Source organism: Hylaeus volcanicus, chromosome 6 (genome assembly GCF_026283585.1).
Source record: "Hylaeus volcanicus isolate JK05 chromosome 6, UHH_iyHylVolc1.0_haploid, whole genome shotgun sequence".
NCBI classification, from domain to species: domain Eukaryota; kingdom Metazoa; phylum Arthropoda; class Insecta; order Hymenoptera; family Colletidae; genus Hylaeus; species Hylaeus volcanicus.
In genome coordinates this window covers 23,373,569-23,389,589 of record NC_071981.1, presented here as the reverse complement: position 1 = coordinate 23,389,589, position 16,021 = coordinate 23,373,569, and the positions used below count along the sequence as shown (strand labels likewise).

General features: G+C 45.3%; 1 protein-coding gene across 2 annotated transcripts in view; it reads left to right on the top strand.

The window, feature by feature from the left end:
- The first annotated feature begins 1,286 nt into the window (after nt 1-1,286).
- Nucleotides 1,287-16,021, top strand: part of LOC128877940 (uncharacterized) — a 68,939-nt gene continuing 54,204 nt past the window's right edge. Inside the window, exons 1-5 of one of the 2 annotated variants that reach the window (XM_054125627.1) lie at nt 1,287-2,345; nt 2,864-2,923; nt 3,208-3,406; nt 3,539-3,635; nt 3,842-4,986. The gene's annotated coding sequence lies outside the window, so the exon portion shown is untranslated. Of the gene's footprint in view, nt 2,346-2,863; nt 2,924-3,207; nt 3,407-3,538; nt 3,636-3,841; nt 4,987-16,021 lie in introns of those variants that run through there. The other variant, XR_008457322.1, reaches the window with a different exon arrangement.

Sequence of the window (16,021 nt, the reverse complement as noted above, 5' to 3'; positions counted from 1 at the left end):
ATGTCAGTTCGTTATCATTTTGTATCATTAGTTATAACTCCTTAATAGAACATTTAAGAGCGTATGTTCATGTAACATTTTTTCCCCTTACTTTTGTACGTAGAACACGCTGGCAAAATTTAGCCGGAAAGAAACGGGTCACCCTGTACGTATAGTTTTCTACGAGTTATTTCTTTCGCTATATCTACTTTTCTCAACGTATACATTGTATGTTTTAGGTTCTCCGAAACGGTTGCGTAGTTAATTTCTAAGCAAGACTCCGGAGGCGTTTCTTCATCTTTTCAATAATTTCACATTTATCGCGTGACTATTGCAGTATCGAACGTCGTTTCCGAGGAATTGAATCGATTCGATTCTCACAAATATAACATCGTACAATACCTGCTACCGCACTCTTGCTCCAATTTAATAAATTGCCGATTTCCCGTTACGTTTTCTTTTCCCGCGATGGTAAATAACAACTTGTCGAGTATCGAGCGGGCCATTTTCGGCTTTACGTCCTATTTTCTTTATTTAATACCTCGGTATCGACAGATCCTCGAGCCAGCCCGAGTCACCGCGATACGTGCGTTTTAATTATTTCATTTATTCTCGAACGTAGCGACGTTCCGCGCGAGAAATTTTATTCCCTGTTCGGAATTGGCCGAGGACATCAGGTCGACGGAGCAAACGCGACACGGAATTATCAGCGTGCCCTGTGGAAATCGACAAAACATCAAAACCCGGTTTCCGCGTTCCTAGCGGCGCGGAGGTTAATGCGGCTAATATGGAAACGGAACTATTTTAACATTAGCGTTAGGTATTTGCAAATATATATAACAGCCAATTGAATTAATGATGGCACGCGGAGGTGCGTAAATATAGTTTATGCGCTTGCAGTAAACTGTACGGCACACTGCGCGAGAGATTATACATAGTTTTAATCTCGAGCTAATTTCTTTCGCTTCTATATCGTTAACAAAAATATACACGTCGAATCGAGTAACCTGCTCCTTTTCGAACACGGTCAAGAATAGTTCGTTAGTTTCCGTTTAATTTTGTCCATAGTGTTTCTCGAGCGTCTCTTGTAACATGGACCCATTCGACCCAAGACCTACCACCCCGTGAGCCGCTCTTCTTGCTCGTCAACGGTACGATCCTCGAGTCTGGTCTCTTTCGCGTACCAAGACCCGTCCGTCCGCTCGATCGACAGCTTTATTTCCATAAGCAACGTTTTTCTCAAAGTGCGCCAATTACTTAGCATCCAGAGGCAGCGAGCCCAGCTTTGCGGCTTGTTGTCTGACTTATTCAAGAGGCGAGCCGTCGCGGCTTCGCAATCGATATCTCCCGCTCGAATCGTTTCGCGTGGCTTTATCGAAATGTCGTTTTCATATCGGTAATTGTTATCCTCTCGACTAAACGCGGACGATTATTCTCCTTAATTAATTAACGAACCGTGGGACCAGAAGGAAGGGGGGGGGCCTTTAAGGCAACCAGATGGCCAGGGGGTACGAGCGGGGAGAGGCGAAAGAAAGCTGCCTCCTCCTGGCAGAGAATTTATGCGCGGCGAGCGATACGTAACTCGTCCGACAGATATTCGATAGTCGAGTCTCTTTTAATTATTTCCTTGTGCCCGGCGCCGCAGCGCGTCGTTTCCCGCGCGACGACGCAACCGGCGATTGGATCGAGCACGAGGTGTGCCTAAGAAGCAACTAGACGATCAATCCAACGACGTTTCCGCGACAAAATAACAGGCCGCTCCTAAATTATCGCGAACGAGCGTCCGGTGATTTCGTACAGGGTATCCTTCTCTATTAACGCGGGAATAAACCGCGACTGTTTAAGCTATTCGTCAGGAATTATCACCGCTTCTTGTCTCCGTTTTTGTTCCAGGTTCGACACCCGTGCAACGTGGAATTGTATTTTTCCCGTTTCCCCAACAGGGTTGTTGTACCACCTCGAAACGTCGATGGGACGAGCCATTATACACGATTCCTTATCGGAGGTAAGAGGGAATACACTTTACAATTTTACCTATACATCGGTTTCGATGTTTGCATTATAATTCCGCGTTTTATAGGCGTTCGAGGCCCAGAGAACGGAGAGCCCGGCGTGGAAACCGACCGGGATCCGTGAGTATAAATTGAACTTGATCCCGTTTCTACCTAAAACGTCCCGAGCAAGGATGGACGGTCCATTTATGTATGGTATATTTGATTGCAGGCCATTCGAGGAGAGCCATTTGCGAAGCTGGCGGGAAACAAGAAGCAACCAGGGGGATAAGAGGCGAGAAAGTAGGGCGAGCAGTGTCTTCGGGTTGCTTTTCTTCTTCTCGAGCCGAGCAGTCCCGCGTTTTTCTTCCACGAGTGGGTAATAGCTGGTTTTCGCGTGCTAGAAATAAAATTTTACTAATATTCCACCCTCCGTAGCAGACGGGGGGAGGGATGGGGGAGAGGGATGCGAACCTATCACAGTTTCGTCGTCGTTAATCGTTTCCTGCATCTTCGTCACGAGTTTCTCGAGAGTCTCGGAGCACCGAGTTCGTTCTGGCTTGAATTCTCGAAATTCAAAAACGTCGCGACGATTAAACGACAACGTGGAAGTTTCGCTGCGACGTTTATTTTTCAGTCGTTCGGGCGTCTCGGGGATTTCCAACGTCCTGATACCTCGTCGCTTTTCATTTTTCTTTACATTTTTTTGTTTTGTTTTTGTTCGCACAAGCGAATCACGAGAGCATTCGAACGCTCGCGAACGAAAGGCTTCGCGTTTAAAACCTTCGGTCTTCCATCTTTAACGAGAAACTCGAAAACATTCGAAGATGGTGACGGTACATTGTGGCGACACCCTTTACGTAATAGACGTATTTTTATTTTTTCGGTTTCAGACCAGCCGGTCCCAGGTTGCACAGCGGATCAGCTACGCAAACACACTTGGAGGAGATACGGTAAGCGTGCTCGATGCGGACGCTATTTTCCAATACTTTCCAACACAAATTTCCTCAAATCTATCTCGGAGTGTCCATATTTGTATATTCAAAGTTGAACTCTCTGTAGTTTCTGTGAAAAGAAAAAAGGAACGATACACGCCTTGCCGCGTGGACAGTAGTTTGCGACAGACCTAACAGTATTTCATTCGAAACGTAACAGAGATCATGTTCGTGTCGCGGAATCGACTACGTCACCGCATCGTTCCCGTCGCCTCTGTTTAATCGCGCAACTTTTATTCCAGAGAAGTCCTCTAATTGCTCTAGTTTTGGAAATAATTTCGGTGACAATAATTACTGGACTACCCATTGCGTTAATCTCCGACGATTACGACTGAAATCCTGCAAATTGAGGAACGTCGTTCATATTTCGAACTCTCAACGATCGCAATCCGGATTTTCTGTACACGTTATAATTTCATCTCCGATTTCGTCGAACGCGAGGTGGGTAGAAGGTGGGTGGTAGAACGTTTATAAACGGTCAAACTTTGTTTACACGTTCCAAGATGCGTTACTTTGATTTTTCATTGAAGTAACGTTCTACAATTTAACCCAATCAAATATCTTATGTTTCAGTCGCAACGTTCCAGAATGATTTTCAAGAAACGACTCCGGATGTTTTTAACAGCAAGCCTGACATCTGCTCGTCCTACTAGAGTAGTTCTACGATCAGGTACACGATACGATTCGTAAACATTCATTCTAAGCTCCCCCGAACAGGTCCCATACCGTTACCACGAAAATACAAAATTATCCGGTACAAGATACAAAATTCTTGAAAAATACGATTGCGTTCCCAATAATAAGAAGACGAGTCCCCCGAAAAAGTTCGCACGGAGGGATGGTTTCTGATAAATCTGTCCGATTTGTTCGGCATAGGTGGCATCGTTTTGGCAAGCGGGCGCTGAGGCGTCTCGGCACGGCACTGTCCCGAAGGGGTTCGTCGTTGGAGGGGATGAAGCAGCTGGGGTGGCTGGAGCTACCTCGAACGCGAGCCCGCGGTACCTACACGCTGGGTCTGGGTTTGGCCGGGTCGCGGCGGGTCCTGCGCAGCCAAAGAGACAGAGGCAGAAGCGGAGACAGAGGGTCGAGGCACAGGCACAGGCAGAGGCAGAGGTAGAGGCAGAGGCAGAGGCAGAGGCAGAGGCAGAGGCGGAGGCGAGTAAAAGCGAGCTAGCTGGTATAGCAAGCAGCCAGGTAGATCAGCAGGCAAGCAGGCGAGCGAACAGGCACGGACAGCCAGACAGGCAAGCGAAGCAAGCACGACCAAGCACAACCACCGGGCCTGCGAGCCACCCTCGCTCAACCCTACACCCTCGAATCGCTTCCCCCACCCACCGTCGCCTCGTACACCCCTCTTCTCCGTCGTTCTTCGCACTCCTACTCCTTCCCCTGTGCTTTCAGCCGCCTCGTTCGTCCGTACGTTCGCTCGGTCGGTTCGTCCAGCGGTTCCGTTCTCGTCGCGTCGAGTGGCTGCGTGTTTCAATCAGACTGTTGGCTCGATCGTCCGCGGACCATCCCCGCTAACTCGCTCGGTGTGTCGTCCATCCTTCCTGGAGCGCCCCCGGAACCGCGTCGCGCTGGCTTTCGTCGCGTTCACGCCGCCCTTCCGTCTGTTTTCTCTCGTCTCGCCCTCGACAGACCGGAGACAGACACAAGGGGTTGATCATCCCCAGTGACAAGGTGTAACGGAGGGAGAGAGAAAGAGAGGCGGCTCGTCGCGATACGAACCCCGGACTCGCACGGCAGATACGTACTCTGCGTGGAATCACGGCGGGGAACGACCGTATCGAATATCGTAAAAGTTGTGCTTGTGATACGCGACCAGTGACGGCAAGATGACGATCGGAAGGAGCGACGCCCGTCAGAGGAGGCCTCTGTGACTCCCGAGATCACGGAGCCGCAGTCACGCCGGGTCTAAGGACACACACGCGCCTCGCAGCGGCTCACCAAGGCTGTCCTCGCAGGGGCGACGAGTCCTGAGTACCTAGGCCGGTCGTTCAACGTGGCCGATCCTTGGACATGTAAGTACCTCGAATCTTTTTACACCGGTGAAGTTCTCCCGACAGCGTCGTTCGACGATCAGCGACGACTGAGAACCGAAGACGAACGCGCGAAAGCATTTGGTACACGATTAGGAATTACAGGACAACGTGCGCCTTGGCGTAGTTCAGAGAAGGTCGAAGGGTCGTAACGGTCGAAGGGTCGACGCTTGTAGAGGCGAGAGTTTTACGGAGAATAAGAGATCCGCCGCATTAATCGGGTAGGTGTTTCGCGAGCTCCCGCGTGTTCGTGTGGAGGAACCCTTAGACGACGCTGCGTCCAGTACGGATCTCTTGCGAACAAAACACTCTTTGGACACGGATAGGTAGACCGAGGAAATTAAAGCGATTTCTTTGATTCGTTTCACGTATTCGTAATACGCTACGGAATCTCAATTTTACTTTCGAATATCAGTGATTATCCTAAACTCGGAATGGTAGATCACCCAGGAAAAATTCACCTAGCTCAAGTTCGATTCGCTCCAGTGACAATGTTCTTTCCTTATTAATACAATCAGGGCGATCGCCCTGATTAGCCTTGTCGGACTACGAGTATATCTACCTCTCGATGGGAAGACGCCAGTTGTCCCCGGTCGTCGGCGGTGGAGCGTTTCCCAGGTGGTAAGCCGGTTTAACCTTCGACTCGCCCGGACCGGGGCCACCTGGGGATCGGTTCCTGGACGAAATCGGCTCTGTGCCGGGCGAGAAGATCGATCTGTTTGTCGGAGAACGTGCGACGCCGTCCGAACTCGGTACACGCGAGTAAACACACTCGCAGCGAGGAGTGGGAGGCGGTCGGTTCGGAAAAAGGAATTTCTGACGCGATCGGCCGACTACCCTCGAGGTCGAGGGGATGTATCTGTTCCGTGTGTGTTGAGGCGGTCGCGGGGCAGGGAGGGGGCCGTGTGGAACGGTGTAACAACCGGATCGCGAGCGTTCAAAGCACCCCCGGGGAAGATTGCGCAACTGCGAACCGAGGGACAGAGAAAAAAAAGGAAAAAAAAAAGAAACAAGTACTCGCTAGCCGAAGATCCTTCCAGCCTCGATATATAGAGATCCTGTTTTGCGCGTCCGCCACCGCGATTATCCGCCGCGATCGTCGGTTTCCTCTCAGCGATATCGCGATTGCTCTCGCCGAAAGGGTGAGAGTCCGCGCAGGGCGGCCGATGAGAAACGAGGAACTTCGGTGTCGTTGATGGGCGAAATTCTTTAGGGTGGCTCGCGTCGGTGTACCAGAGCCCGATACACACGGAATGATAATTGGTAGATAGGTTTTTGGTTCGTTGGAATGATCGCAATTCGAGAAATCTCCTTTCGAACTCCTTCCATTTTGCCAACCTATCCTAGTAGTCTCCAATTTCTTTAAAAAGAAAACGAAAGGTATTTCTGTTTTTATCGCCTCGCGTGCGGTACGATCCGGAGAACGAATAGCGAACGTACTCGTAAAGATAATCGGTAAAAATGTTTTCGAATTCGGTAGAAATATCGCAATTAAAGATAAGCGTCCAAAGCGAATCCAATTTAAGCAACTTGTCCCACCGGGCACGAATTCCGAATATCGAACGAAAGATAGCCAGCACTCGACGAGTTATTCGTTTGGCGGAAATTGGAGAATGATGAAACGAAATGATATTTTACGTTTAATGGATGAATGATTATTCTAAATAACTGTTCGATCGAGGGAACGTGGGCAAATTAATTGCTGCGGCGTTGTTTCCGTTTGGCGTTCATCGTTCGAATAAAATTCTGCGCGGTTCTATTCGGAATTGAGAATAATAGGAGGGAATGTTGGTTGCGAACGTTACGTGGCTTCGGTTGAGACGTATTACGAAGGAAACTTCGGGGATGAATCGGTGTCTGCTGTTTGTTTACATCCGTCTCGACGAGACTCGGACGAGAAGATTCTTTCTTTCGTTTCATCGCGTTTCCCCTATCGTTACTAACAAAGGGAACGTTTTTGGTCAAAAGTTGACCACCCTGGATTTTCCATTTAAAAATTCCATATCCCTCGAGATATCCCTGGGTGTAGAATGTATTCGTACACCGAGCAATTTCTCAAAAAACTTTTCTGTGAAACTGTAGTTTCTTAAGTTCCTTTTTTATAGTCAATGACGTTTTACATATTCTCAGAAGTCTTTAAGATAGATATAGTCCAAACAACATTTACTAGTTGATATAATTTATGAAATTAACAAAAAAATGTGAAAAGCGGGTAAAAGTATAGAAGCAATAAGTATTTGTACGATTCTTACGACGAACCATTTACAGTAGAGTTTGTAACGTAAAAACAAGTTAGTTCATTGCTCCGTACGAATTAGAAAACATCAAATTTCCAGTAAAGTACTTTTAGTTAATTAATTAATTAATTTACTTAATTTAGTTAATTTAATGGTTAGAAGAGTTCCAATAATTATAAAATCTAAAGGAAATCTTACGAATGAAGTATTATATACTCATAAATTGATGTAAATTTCTTTTTTCTTTTTTTTTTTAATGAAGTTTTAAAACATACGCTCGTTGGTCTTTGTTTCGCTTCATATTCGAAGAATTCGATTATCAGAAAATCCAAAAATTCGGATGTGATGCACGAGCCACTTGGCGCCATTCGGTTCTTGATGGGTATCGAGTGATTTTCGTCACGCGACACTTGAGATTAATATGCAAAGTGAGATTAATGATAATTTATTGGTTATTAAAGTACTACATCATTGAATTTTTAATCATCGAGGATACCGATGAAATTTATACGAGGAGTGAAATTAATTACAATTAATAAATTATCGGAATAGAATGATAAAATACATTTCGATATATAGCGGCGTGTACGATATAACGTACGTGTAAATTTCATACAATATGTTCCATTATTCTGGTTTAATAATTTACGAATTTTAATTAATTTCATTTTACGTGTAAATTACCACGAAATTCTCAATTTTTGAAATTGATTCGCATCGCGATGTATTAATATTTTTCTGTGTTACGTAGTTTGCTAGCATTTAAAATTAAAATAGCGAGTTTTAAGATCTTAAGAGTTTTAAGAGAAAAAGAGGTGTCAGTTTTCCTAAAATAGTCGAATCAGGCAGTTTGGAAGTTTCGTTGGTCTCATCTTGTATCTATGGAGCAATCGAAGCAAAGCTTTAAATAATAATAAAAAGTCCTGTAACATATTACGGATTTTCGTGGATTCGGTTAATATTTTCTGGGGCACAATTCGACTCGTTCACGTCTGACCATTTTTCGCCAATTCTACTTACGGAGTTCGTCAACCCTTTGCGCTCGACGCTTTGTTTTCTGGCATCTATCAGCAACACGAGATGCTTTCTTAGCATCCTATTGCCAGGAATGATTATATCGACCTCGAAAATGAGATCCTTAATTTGAGATTCGCGAATCAGGTCACCTTTGCCTCAACGACAATCATTTTATCGACGCTTCGAGTTCCAAAGAGATTGAACTTAAAGAAAGCCTGGTGGTGACCTCTCGAGTGCAAAGGGTTAATTTTTAGAGGACCCCTTCCATCCTAGTCCGAACCTTTCGTAAAACCAAAGACTCTTCTTACTCCTTCCCTCTTCGATTCCGTTTAAACGCGGTGTTTCCGTGAATCAGGTTTCGTTGATACAAAGTCCATGCTGGTGCAGGGAGGGTTCGAGTTGGAAAGAAAATATTCGGTTAGAAGGGTTCGGTGCAAGGGAACTTATTCAAGCATAAACGACGCAAGAGATTGGATCTATCCTGCTCGCTATCAGTTCGTTTGCTCGGCCCGTTACAACAGGTTTATTCTACCGAATTTTCGAAACGTCTTCAAAATTCTATCGATACGTTCCCCGGTAGACGCAGCGAGTCTATCGTTCGGCAAATCTCGGCTCGATCGTAAGGAGAAGTAATGGCCCCTGTGGCAACGGTAATGTTCGAAAAGATGGCGGCAATTTTGGCAACGGTGTCATTCTTGGAAGAACGCTCGGACGAAGCAGGAAAAATAGTAAACAGAGAAAACGATGTACGGATCGGTTATTAGTGGACTGCGGATTTTCTGCGTTTATAACGTACAATATTACGGAATGTATACATAAAAGACGCGTACGTAATGTACGTTGAATATATTCCGCAGTCGATGTAATGATATCGTTACTTCATTCTGTGTACACTTTAATTATGCTTTGCATCCGTTTATTACGTTGGTTCGTATCATAAATGCGTGAATTATGCAGTCTGTTCGTTCGGAACAAATTCTGATTCTCATCCGAAGTTGAGCTTTTCATATTTCCATTACGCGTACTCTACAAAAATTGAAATATATATCAATGAAAGGGTAAAGAGAAAAATTAAAATGTGAAAGATAAAATAAAAAATTCCACGAGTCTTATGCAATAAGATTATTCGACCTCTATGGGATTATTCGACCCTGCCTGAATTGTCATAGTGAATGCCTCGGCAAGTAGCCTGCTGAAAAATAACATAAATTTAAAAATAGAGAGTTAAGAGAAGTTTGAAAAATATTCGTCAGCGGGAGATCTCGAGAATCCTTCCAAGTTTTCGCTAAACGCACGTTCCAAGCTGTCGTTCATGAAATCTACAGTACGCCATGTTTTATTGCAGCCGCGTGTTGCTACGACACGACCGCGTCCTACATCTCGGTACATCCCCAGACACTTTACAATGATCGTTGAAACAGTCGTATCGAACATTGCACATTTCATCCTACGTCAAGTCGCGGCTTCTAAAGGGCGTGCTTCGCCGAGAAAAGAACATAAACGGCCGCGAGAATGGCTTTAGATTTCTGCGACAACCCTTGGCCTCCCACTTTTCAGTTTGCGTTTCTATTTTATCCTGTGCGTTTAGTTTATTTCCTTGTATCGTGTTTAGGCGCGTGGTTCTAATTAATTTACGTTCAGTACCGTGCAAAAGTCCAAAGCTGCTCTATATTAAATCTTTTACATTTTTTGAAGAGAGAATTTTGATTCAGCTTGTGTATTTTATTTGATCGATATTTATCTACTCGGAGGCTATTTATAGACTTTTCGATTGTTTAGCTTCCAATGTTTAGCTTCTGGAATTTATTCGCTGCGTCGCTTGGTTGTCTACTTACGTTTTTGTAAACAGATTAGACTTTCGGTGTAACCGGTAACGATATGGAATAATTGATGTCAGCCTGGATCAACGTATGCTGACGTAGGAAATTCTTTTTTAACCTTTTATTTACTGAATTCCTCGAGAGTTTTTAAAACCCAGCCGTCTATCTTGGTTACATATCGTCTTACACAGGGTGTCCACGATGAAGTGCGACAGACGCATATTTCAATAAATATCGATGATACTCTATATGGTGGCGTAAACAAAATTTTTTTTATATCGACTATAATTATTTTATATCGACAGTCAACCTAAGTGCGGTGGATAAAGTCTGAACACGGCGGAGGAAGACTTTCGCGGAGCGCTGTATATTACGTATTCGAATCGATCGAAAGGTAGCCGGTTCTCGTCTCAGGCCGACGGCATTTAGGAATCGAGTGGCTGGAATTAAATTCGACAAATGTGAGCGATCATTAGAGGGCACTTAACCGGGAGAGGCCTGCACGGCTGTCGGTGGTCTGGCTCAGAAATTGTTCCTATTCCTTCCCACCTGAGCTGGCCCTCGACGGAAAGTACCGGTTGAATGTAACGCAGTACAGCCAGGTACTCGTCGAACGATTTTCGGAATACAATGTGCCGCACGATTGATGAATCATGTAATGGCCCCTTTCTACTTTCGAGTAAAACAACCTTCGGGTTCACGAGCACTCGAGGCTGCCACTCTTTCATTTCGTACCAGTCTCCAGGCAATTTTCACAATTTTACTTTCTTGCTGCGAAAGTATTAAACATAACGCCTCGAAACTTGATATATTTATACATGCACGTGGAAGATTGAATTCCCAACTTGAATTCGCAACTTGAATTCACAACTTGAATTCACAACTATCTCGCTGAATTTGCTTCGAAGCTACGTACGACATTGTCCGATTAGTGATTTCGTTTTATTCGTCACCTAAGAAAAAGAATATATGGGTGACAGGGATTTTCACTAAGGAATGGAAAAATTTCATTCTGAAGATCAGGCGCTAAAAAAAAGAAGCCTGAATAGGATTCGTGAATTCTGATATGGTTGTGAAACTAAATATTAAGCTGTTTGGAAAATAATTTCGTTTCCTTGTTCGCCCGAAAAGAAAAACAAAATTTTTTTTTTAATATAAAACTATATCAACGAACGACGTTTAAATGGAAGAAAAATAAAAACTAGCATTATACAACGAAGCGATGTCACAAAGGGAGAGACAGAAATAGTCGTCGCAGGTTTAACCCCGTTCCCTTATTTTAATCAGCTCTGGGATCGGCGAATGGCCGCCAGGTATCGGGCCGATCTCCAAGGCGTCCGAAGTGCCGAGGAAGTAAACACGTTTTCCCAATTCCTCGATCGGCCCTTGATCCGAGGTTGCGTTTCTTTTGAGCCGGCTCCATCTTGGAATTGCATCGCGTACAGGGAATACGCGAGAGTCGCCGCCGCGGCTCCAAGGGGCGGCAGGGCTGGGAATCGAGGAGAAAACGATCGATTCGGTCGAGTGCGAGGCGCGCGAGAGAGAACGATCGACTTCCAGCACGGGGTTGCTCGATTTTCCCCATTTCCTTTACTCCGTTCCACGGTTCATACCCGGGCCCGGTAATTGAGCGATTCGATGCCCTCCGGTCGGACCGGCTTGCATCGATACGAAACAACCCGAATCTTATCTCGCCGAGCGGGACCGTCTTACCTCTTCCTCTGATCTCCAGCTATCGCCTCTAATCGTTAACGGGCATCGCTGTCGATACGAGTACCGATACAGGAAGTTTCATAACGATTTTCAGTTCGACCATTGTGCGCGGTCCACGGTTGCAATCTGTGTTTCTTACGTCGAATCTCCCTTTCCAATAGCGTCGATGGCAAATTGAAAATTGACCGTGTTTGCAATCTTTCTGTTGTTGTCCGAGCTGGGCGAGTGCCTGGCTGCTCTTCGTGGTCCAATGGGAGGTACAAGCTACCTAAAAGGGTATATTTACCTATCGAGGCGATAGTGAAAATGAATTTGGATAGGACTCGTGAATTTCGAGGGGTTCGAAAATGAAACGCTACCAGTGTGAAATTATCTTCGACGCTCTCGAATTTGAATTTAGCAGCCGCCATGTTTCCGATCACTTACATCGCTGTCCAAATCGCAGCTATCAAGGCGATAGTGAAAATAAATTTGGATAGGGTTCGTGAATTTCGAGGGGTTCGAAAATGAAACGCTACCAGTGTGAAATTATCTTCGACAGTCTCGAATTTTAATTTAGCAGCCACCATGTTTGTGATCGCTTGTAAGTCACATCGCTGTCCAGTTCAAATGTTTTCGGTGAGAAAAGGGTTCCCATCTAACGAGAGAAAGGGTCCAACGAACGTGCCGAGGTGCTACGGGGGAGGATTACAGGAAAAGAACGTGGTAGAAAAGTGGAATGAAAAATAGAGAGAAAGTGAAAACAAAGGAAGAATAATAAAGATTAATCGTTAGCAGTGTGTAGGAGCGAATGCGTTTGCTGGCCGCTCGAAGGAGTAAAGTAGGAAGGAGGCGGAGTTATAGTAATACGCGAAACAGTAGGGATCTACGGCAGGGATCTATTTTGTGCGATAAATAGGAAGCGATGAGTCGTTGTCGCGTGTTCGTCGTTTTGTGCAATTTCTGATATATTTTTTTTTTGGCGGAGAGTACATTCTACTTATCGGAGCCGATTGAAAAAGTCAGCGATAGAAATTGATTGTATTAATTAAAATCGACGATAGAACCGATGATTTCAATTAATTGAGAGGAACGTAAAATTTTATTTTCCCTCGATGGCGCGAGCTCCCGGGGGCGGTTACCCTAGATCTACTAATGGCATTAACACACCTACGGGTTCGGTCGATACAGTTTGGTATGTCTAAGGTCGGGTGCTGACGGTGTAATTGAAACGAGTTCGCACGCCAAAGTGGCCCCGAGTTAATAATAATGATATTAGGTTGTCCCAAAAGTTTCTTTCGTTCCATTAATAATTAACGCGTACGCAATATTTGATGTCTAAATATCGTTGAATTGCGTACGATTCGTTTTGCTCCATCGCTGTTGCTTGTCTATTTATACGAACATTGCCGCGCAAAATAATTCAGCGCAGGTCACATCTGAATTTTGTGCAGATAAAGAACGTATATTTTGAGTAAATAATACGAAATAATAGCAGAGAAACGTAAACCGAGAACATCCTTTGACGCGAGATATCTTAGCTTCGATCAAGTGGAAAAGGAACGTCCGTGGTCAGACAAAGGCAGTACAGGTAAATTCTAAATTGTGGGACCCGACAAGTGGTATAGGTCGATATGTGGCCAGACGAGAAGCATCGTAAGGTGACGACTGGTCGTGCGAGTAGAATAGGAAGGTCTGCAACCAGACGATAATTACCGAAAAGCGTACGTTCAGAGTGGGCCTATAAAAAGGTGACCGGCCAGACGGGCAGAACAGGAAATTGCACGGTCGGACGGTAATCCGATCCCGATTCGTCGAGATTTTTACTTTGAGGACCCCTCATCGATTCCGCGGCAAGGAATTCTCATTGTTACGCGCAAGTTAAAAGGCACGGCGCGCGCGATCCCCGACATTTATCAAACGCGCCGAGAACGAGCGGAACAAAGGAGCCACGAGAACCTTCCCCAGGCAAAATAAAATGCTCGATTCCGTCGTACGTGGCGCGGAGGTATTTTTTTTTCTTCTTTCTTTCTCTCCTTTTTTCTTTTTTTTTTTTCAAAATTGAACCGTCGGTGCGTTCATTGTTCGTCCACCTATCTCATATTTTGCGCGGCACGGCTTTGAAGTGGAAAAGCGTCGCAAGCAACCCAATTTCACGGTGCGACCAAATGCGCGCTACATTGTCTTCGAACGAGGAAGCTCGAGAAATAAAACGGTAAAAGTTGGCCGCGACGTATATACACGGTGCCCCCACGAGTTTGCGACGGGACGGAGGGGGGCGGTGGTTAAACGTTGCGACGTCCTCGCGTTTCCTGCGGAACTATAGATTCAATTTCTTGTCTTGCCCGCCGCGGATAGAAGAAGTTGTAGTATCGTCGCGGACACGTTGGAGTCTTCGCGGAACTTCTTTACGATACCCTGGTCAACGGTTTCAGCGAGGAAAGGACGCTATCGCGGTTACTATGCTCGTTGCGCATGGAGATCCGACCGCGGCCGGCCCGTTCCAGACGCGACCGAGTTCCCGTGGAATTCTTTTGTAACGGAAATACGTTTTTACGCCTTTACGCCCCGTCGAGCACGCGCGGATCAAGGGGTGGAGGGTAACCGATCGGTAGACCGCGGAAGTTTATGCAAAATAAAATTTTCGCGAACTACAAAAATTCGCGCCTACAAAAATTGAACTTAAACAGGAATTTATCTCATTCAGCGATTATTATAACATGAACTTTACTCTAAATCTGTTTTATATTCTTGCGTATCGTTTGGATTTTGTACGTTCTTACACATTCAAAAATCCGCAGTCTACCGATCAGAGATCTGGCTCGCTCGCGTATTTTATATTCGAAAATTTAAACAGGTTCCGTATAACGCTGCTCGATAATTAAAAAGATAACCGCTGATGTTATCGTTACATTAATTTAGTTCCGAAGAATGTAGCGGTCAGAGGGGAGTGCATACGAACCTTTTGGGGGTCCTTCAACTAAAGCAAACATCATGACCTACCAGGGCGCGGAAAAAGTTTGCAGTCTTTACTTGAACTCGAGCCTGCAACGAGGTTTGAGCTTGTGTACAAACGCAGGCTGAAACTTTCCGTCGAAAGTAAGTAAATAATTACTGGAACACGGAGAAGCTTGTAACTCGAAAGCTGACTGCGGAATTCAGGCCTGTGGTATCGCGAACAAGCGACGCTGAATGACGTAGAACTAAGTTTTATCATCCTAGGAGAACACGTACTCGAGCTATTTTTTTATCATTCTTACTCAGAGCACCGAGAATATAATATATCGGTTTATCAAAAATACTCCCCTTAAGGATATCGGATGTTATTTTATTCAAGAGTCATTCACGCATTTCGGGGGTTCATTTTCGGGAGCAATCAATTTTTCATTGAATTGTTCGCGCAGCCGGGTTTAAGCCGAATGCACGGCGCGTTCGAGACGAGTTCACGAGAAAGTTTGGCGAGATGTTAAGGAATCCTTTGGCGTGGAGAGCGTATCTATCGGCTGAAGACGTATCAAACCAGTGGAATTCCACTACGGTGCATTGTGTCTCCTCGAGGAGGGTTGCAAGAAGATACAGGGGTAACTCGATCTCGCTGGTGGATCGAACAAAGCGCCGGAACGAGCCGCTCCGATATACAGGGCGTCCTATTTCGCTATTTAAAATAACAGTAGCGCTCGCAATCGTACGACCGGAGCATTTTTCACGCGTTTTATCGCTTCCGCTTAATTTCTCCTGTTAACTTCGCTTATCCACTGCTGCAAGAGGCTCGACTAATATTAAAAAAAGGATAATACGCTTCCAACAATTTTATCTCAGAAATATCCTTGCACAATTTTTCCGTAGAACATATTCGCAGCTATACCTTTTCCGTTCGTACATCGAACCGCGTTAATTTAATTTTCCTCGCAGCCCTGCGCTCTTGAGAGACCAGCGTGCCGGCCAATGAATAATACTTTTAATAAAAAAGTCGAGTGGGGTCGCAAAATTTAATGGATCAGGCTTAGAGGTTCCGCGCCTTTCGCGAGCTACGGTTCTTCATACAATTTAAAATAGCGACGATATTAAGGGTTGTTTCCAGCGGGACACCTTGTACACCTTTTTTTCACCGAAAGCAGAACGCCGCACCAGCGGCTGGGTTATATCACTTACAGGTGACGGGCTCTTATTAAAGCGGGCAAGCCGGAAACGGGCGAGCTTCAGCAATTCTTTACGATCCAGGTTTCAAAGGTTTCGGCCAACTATAACGAT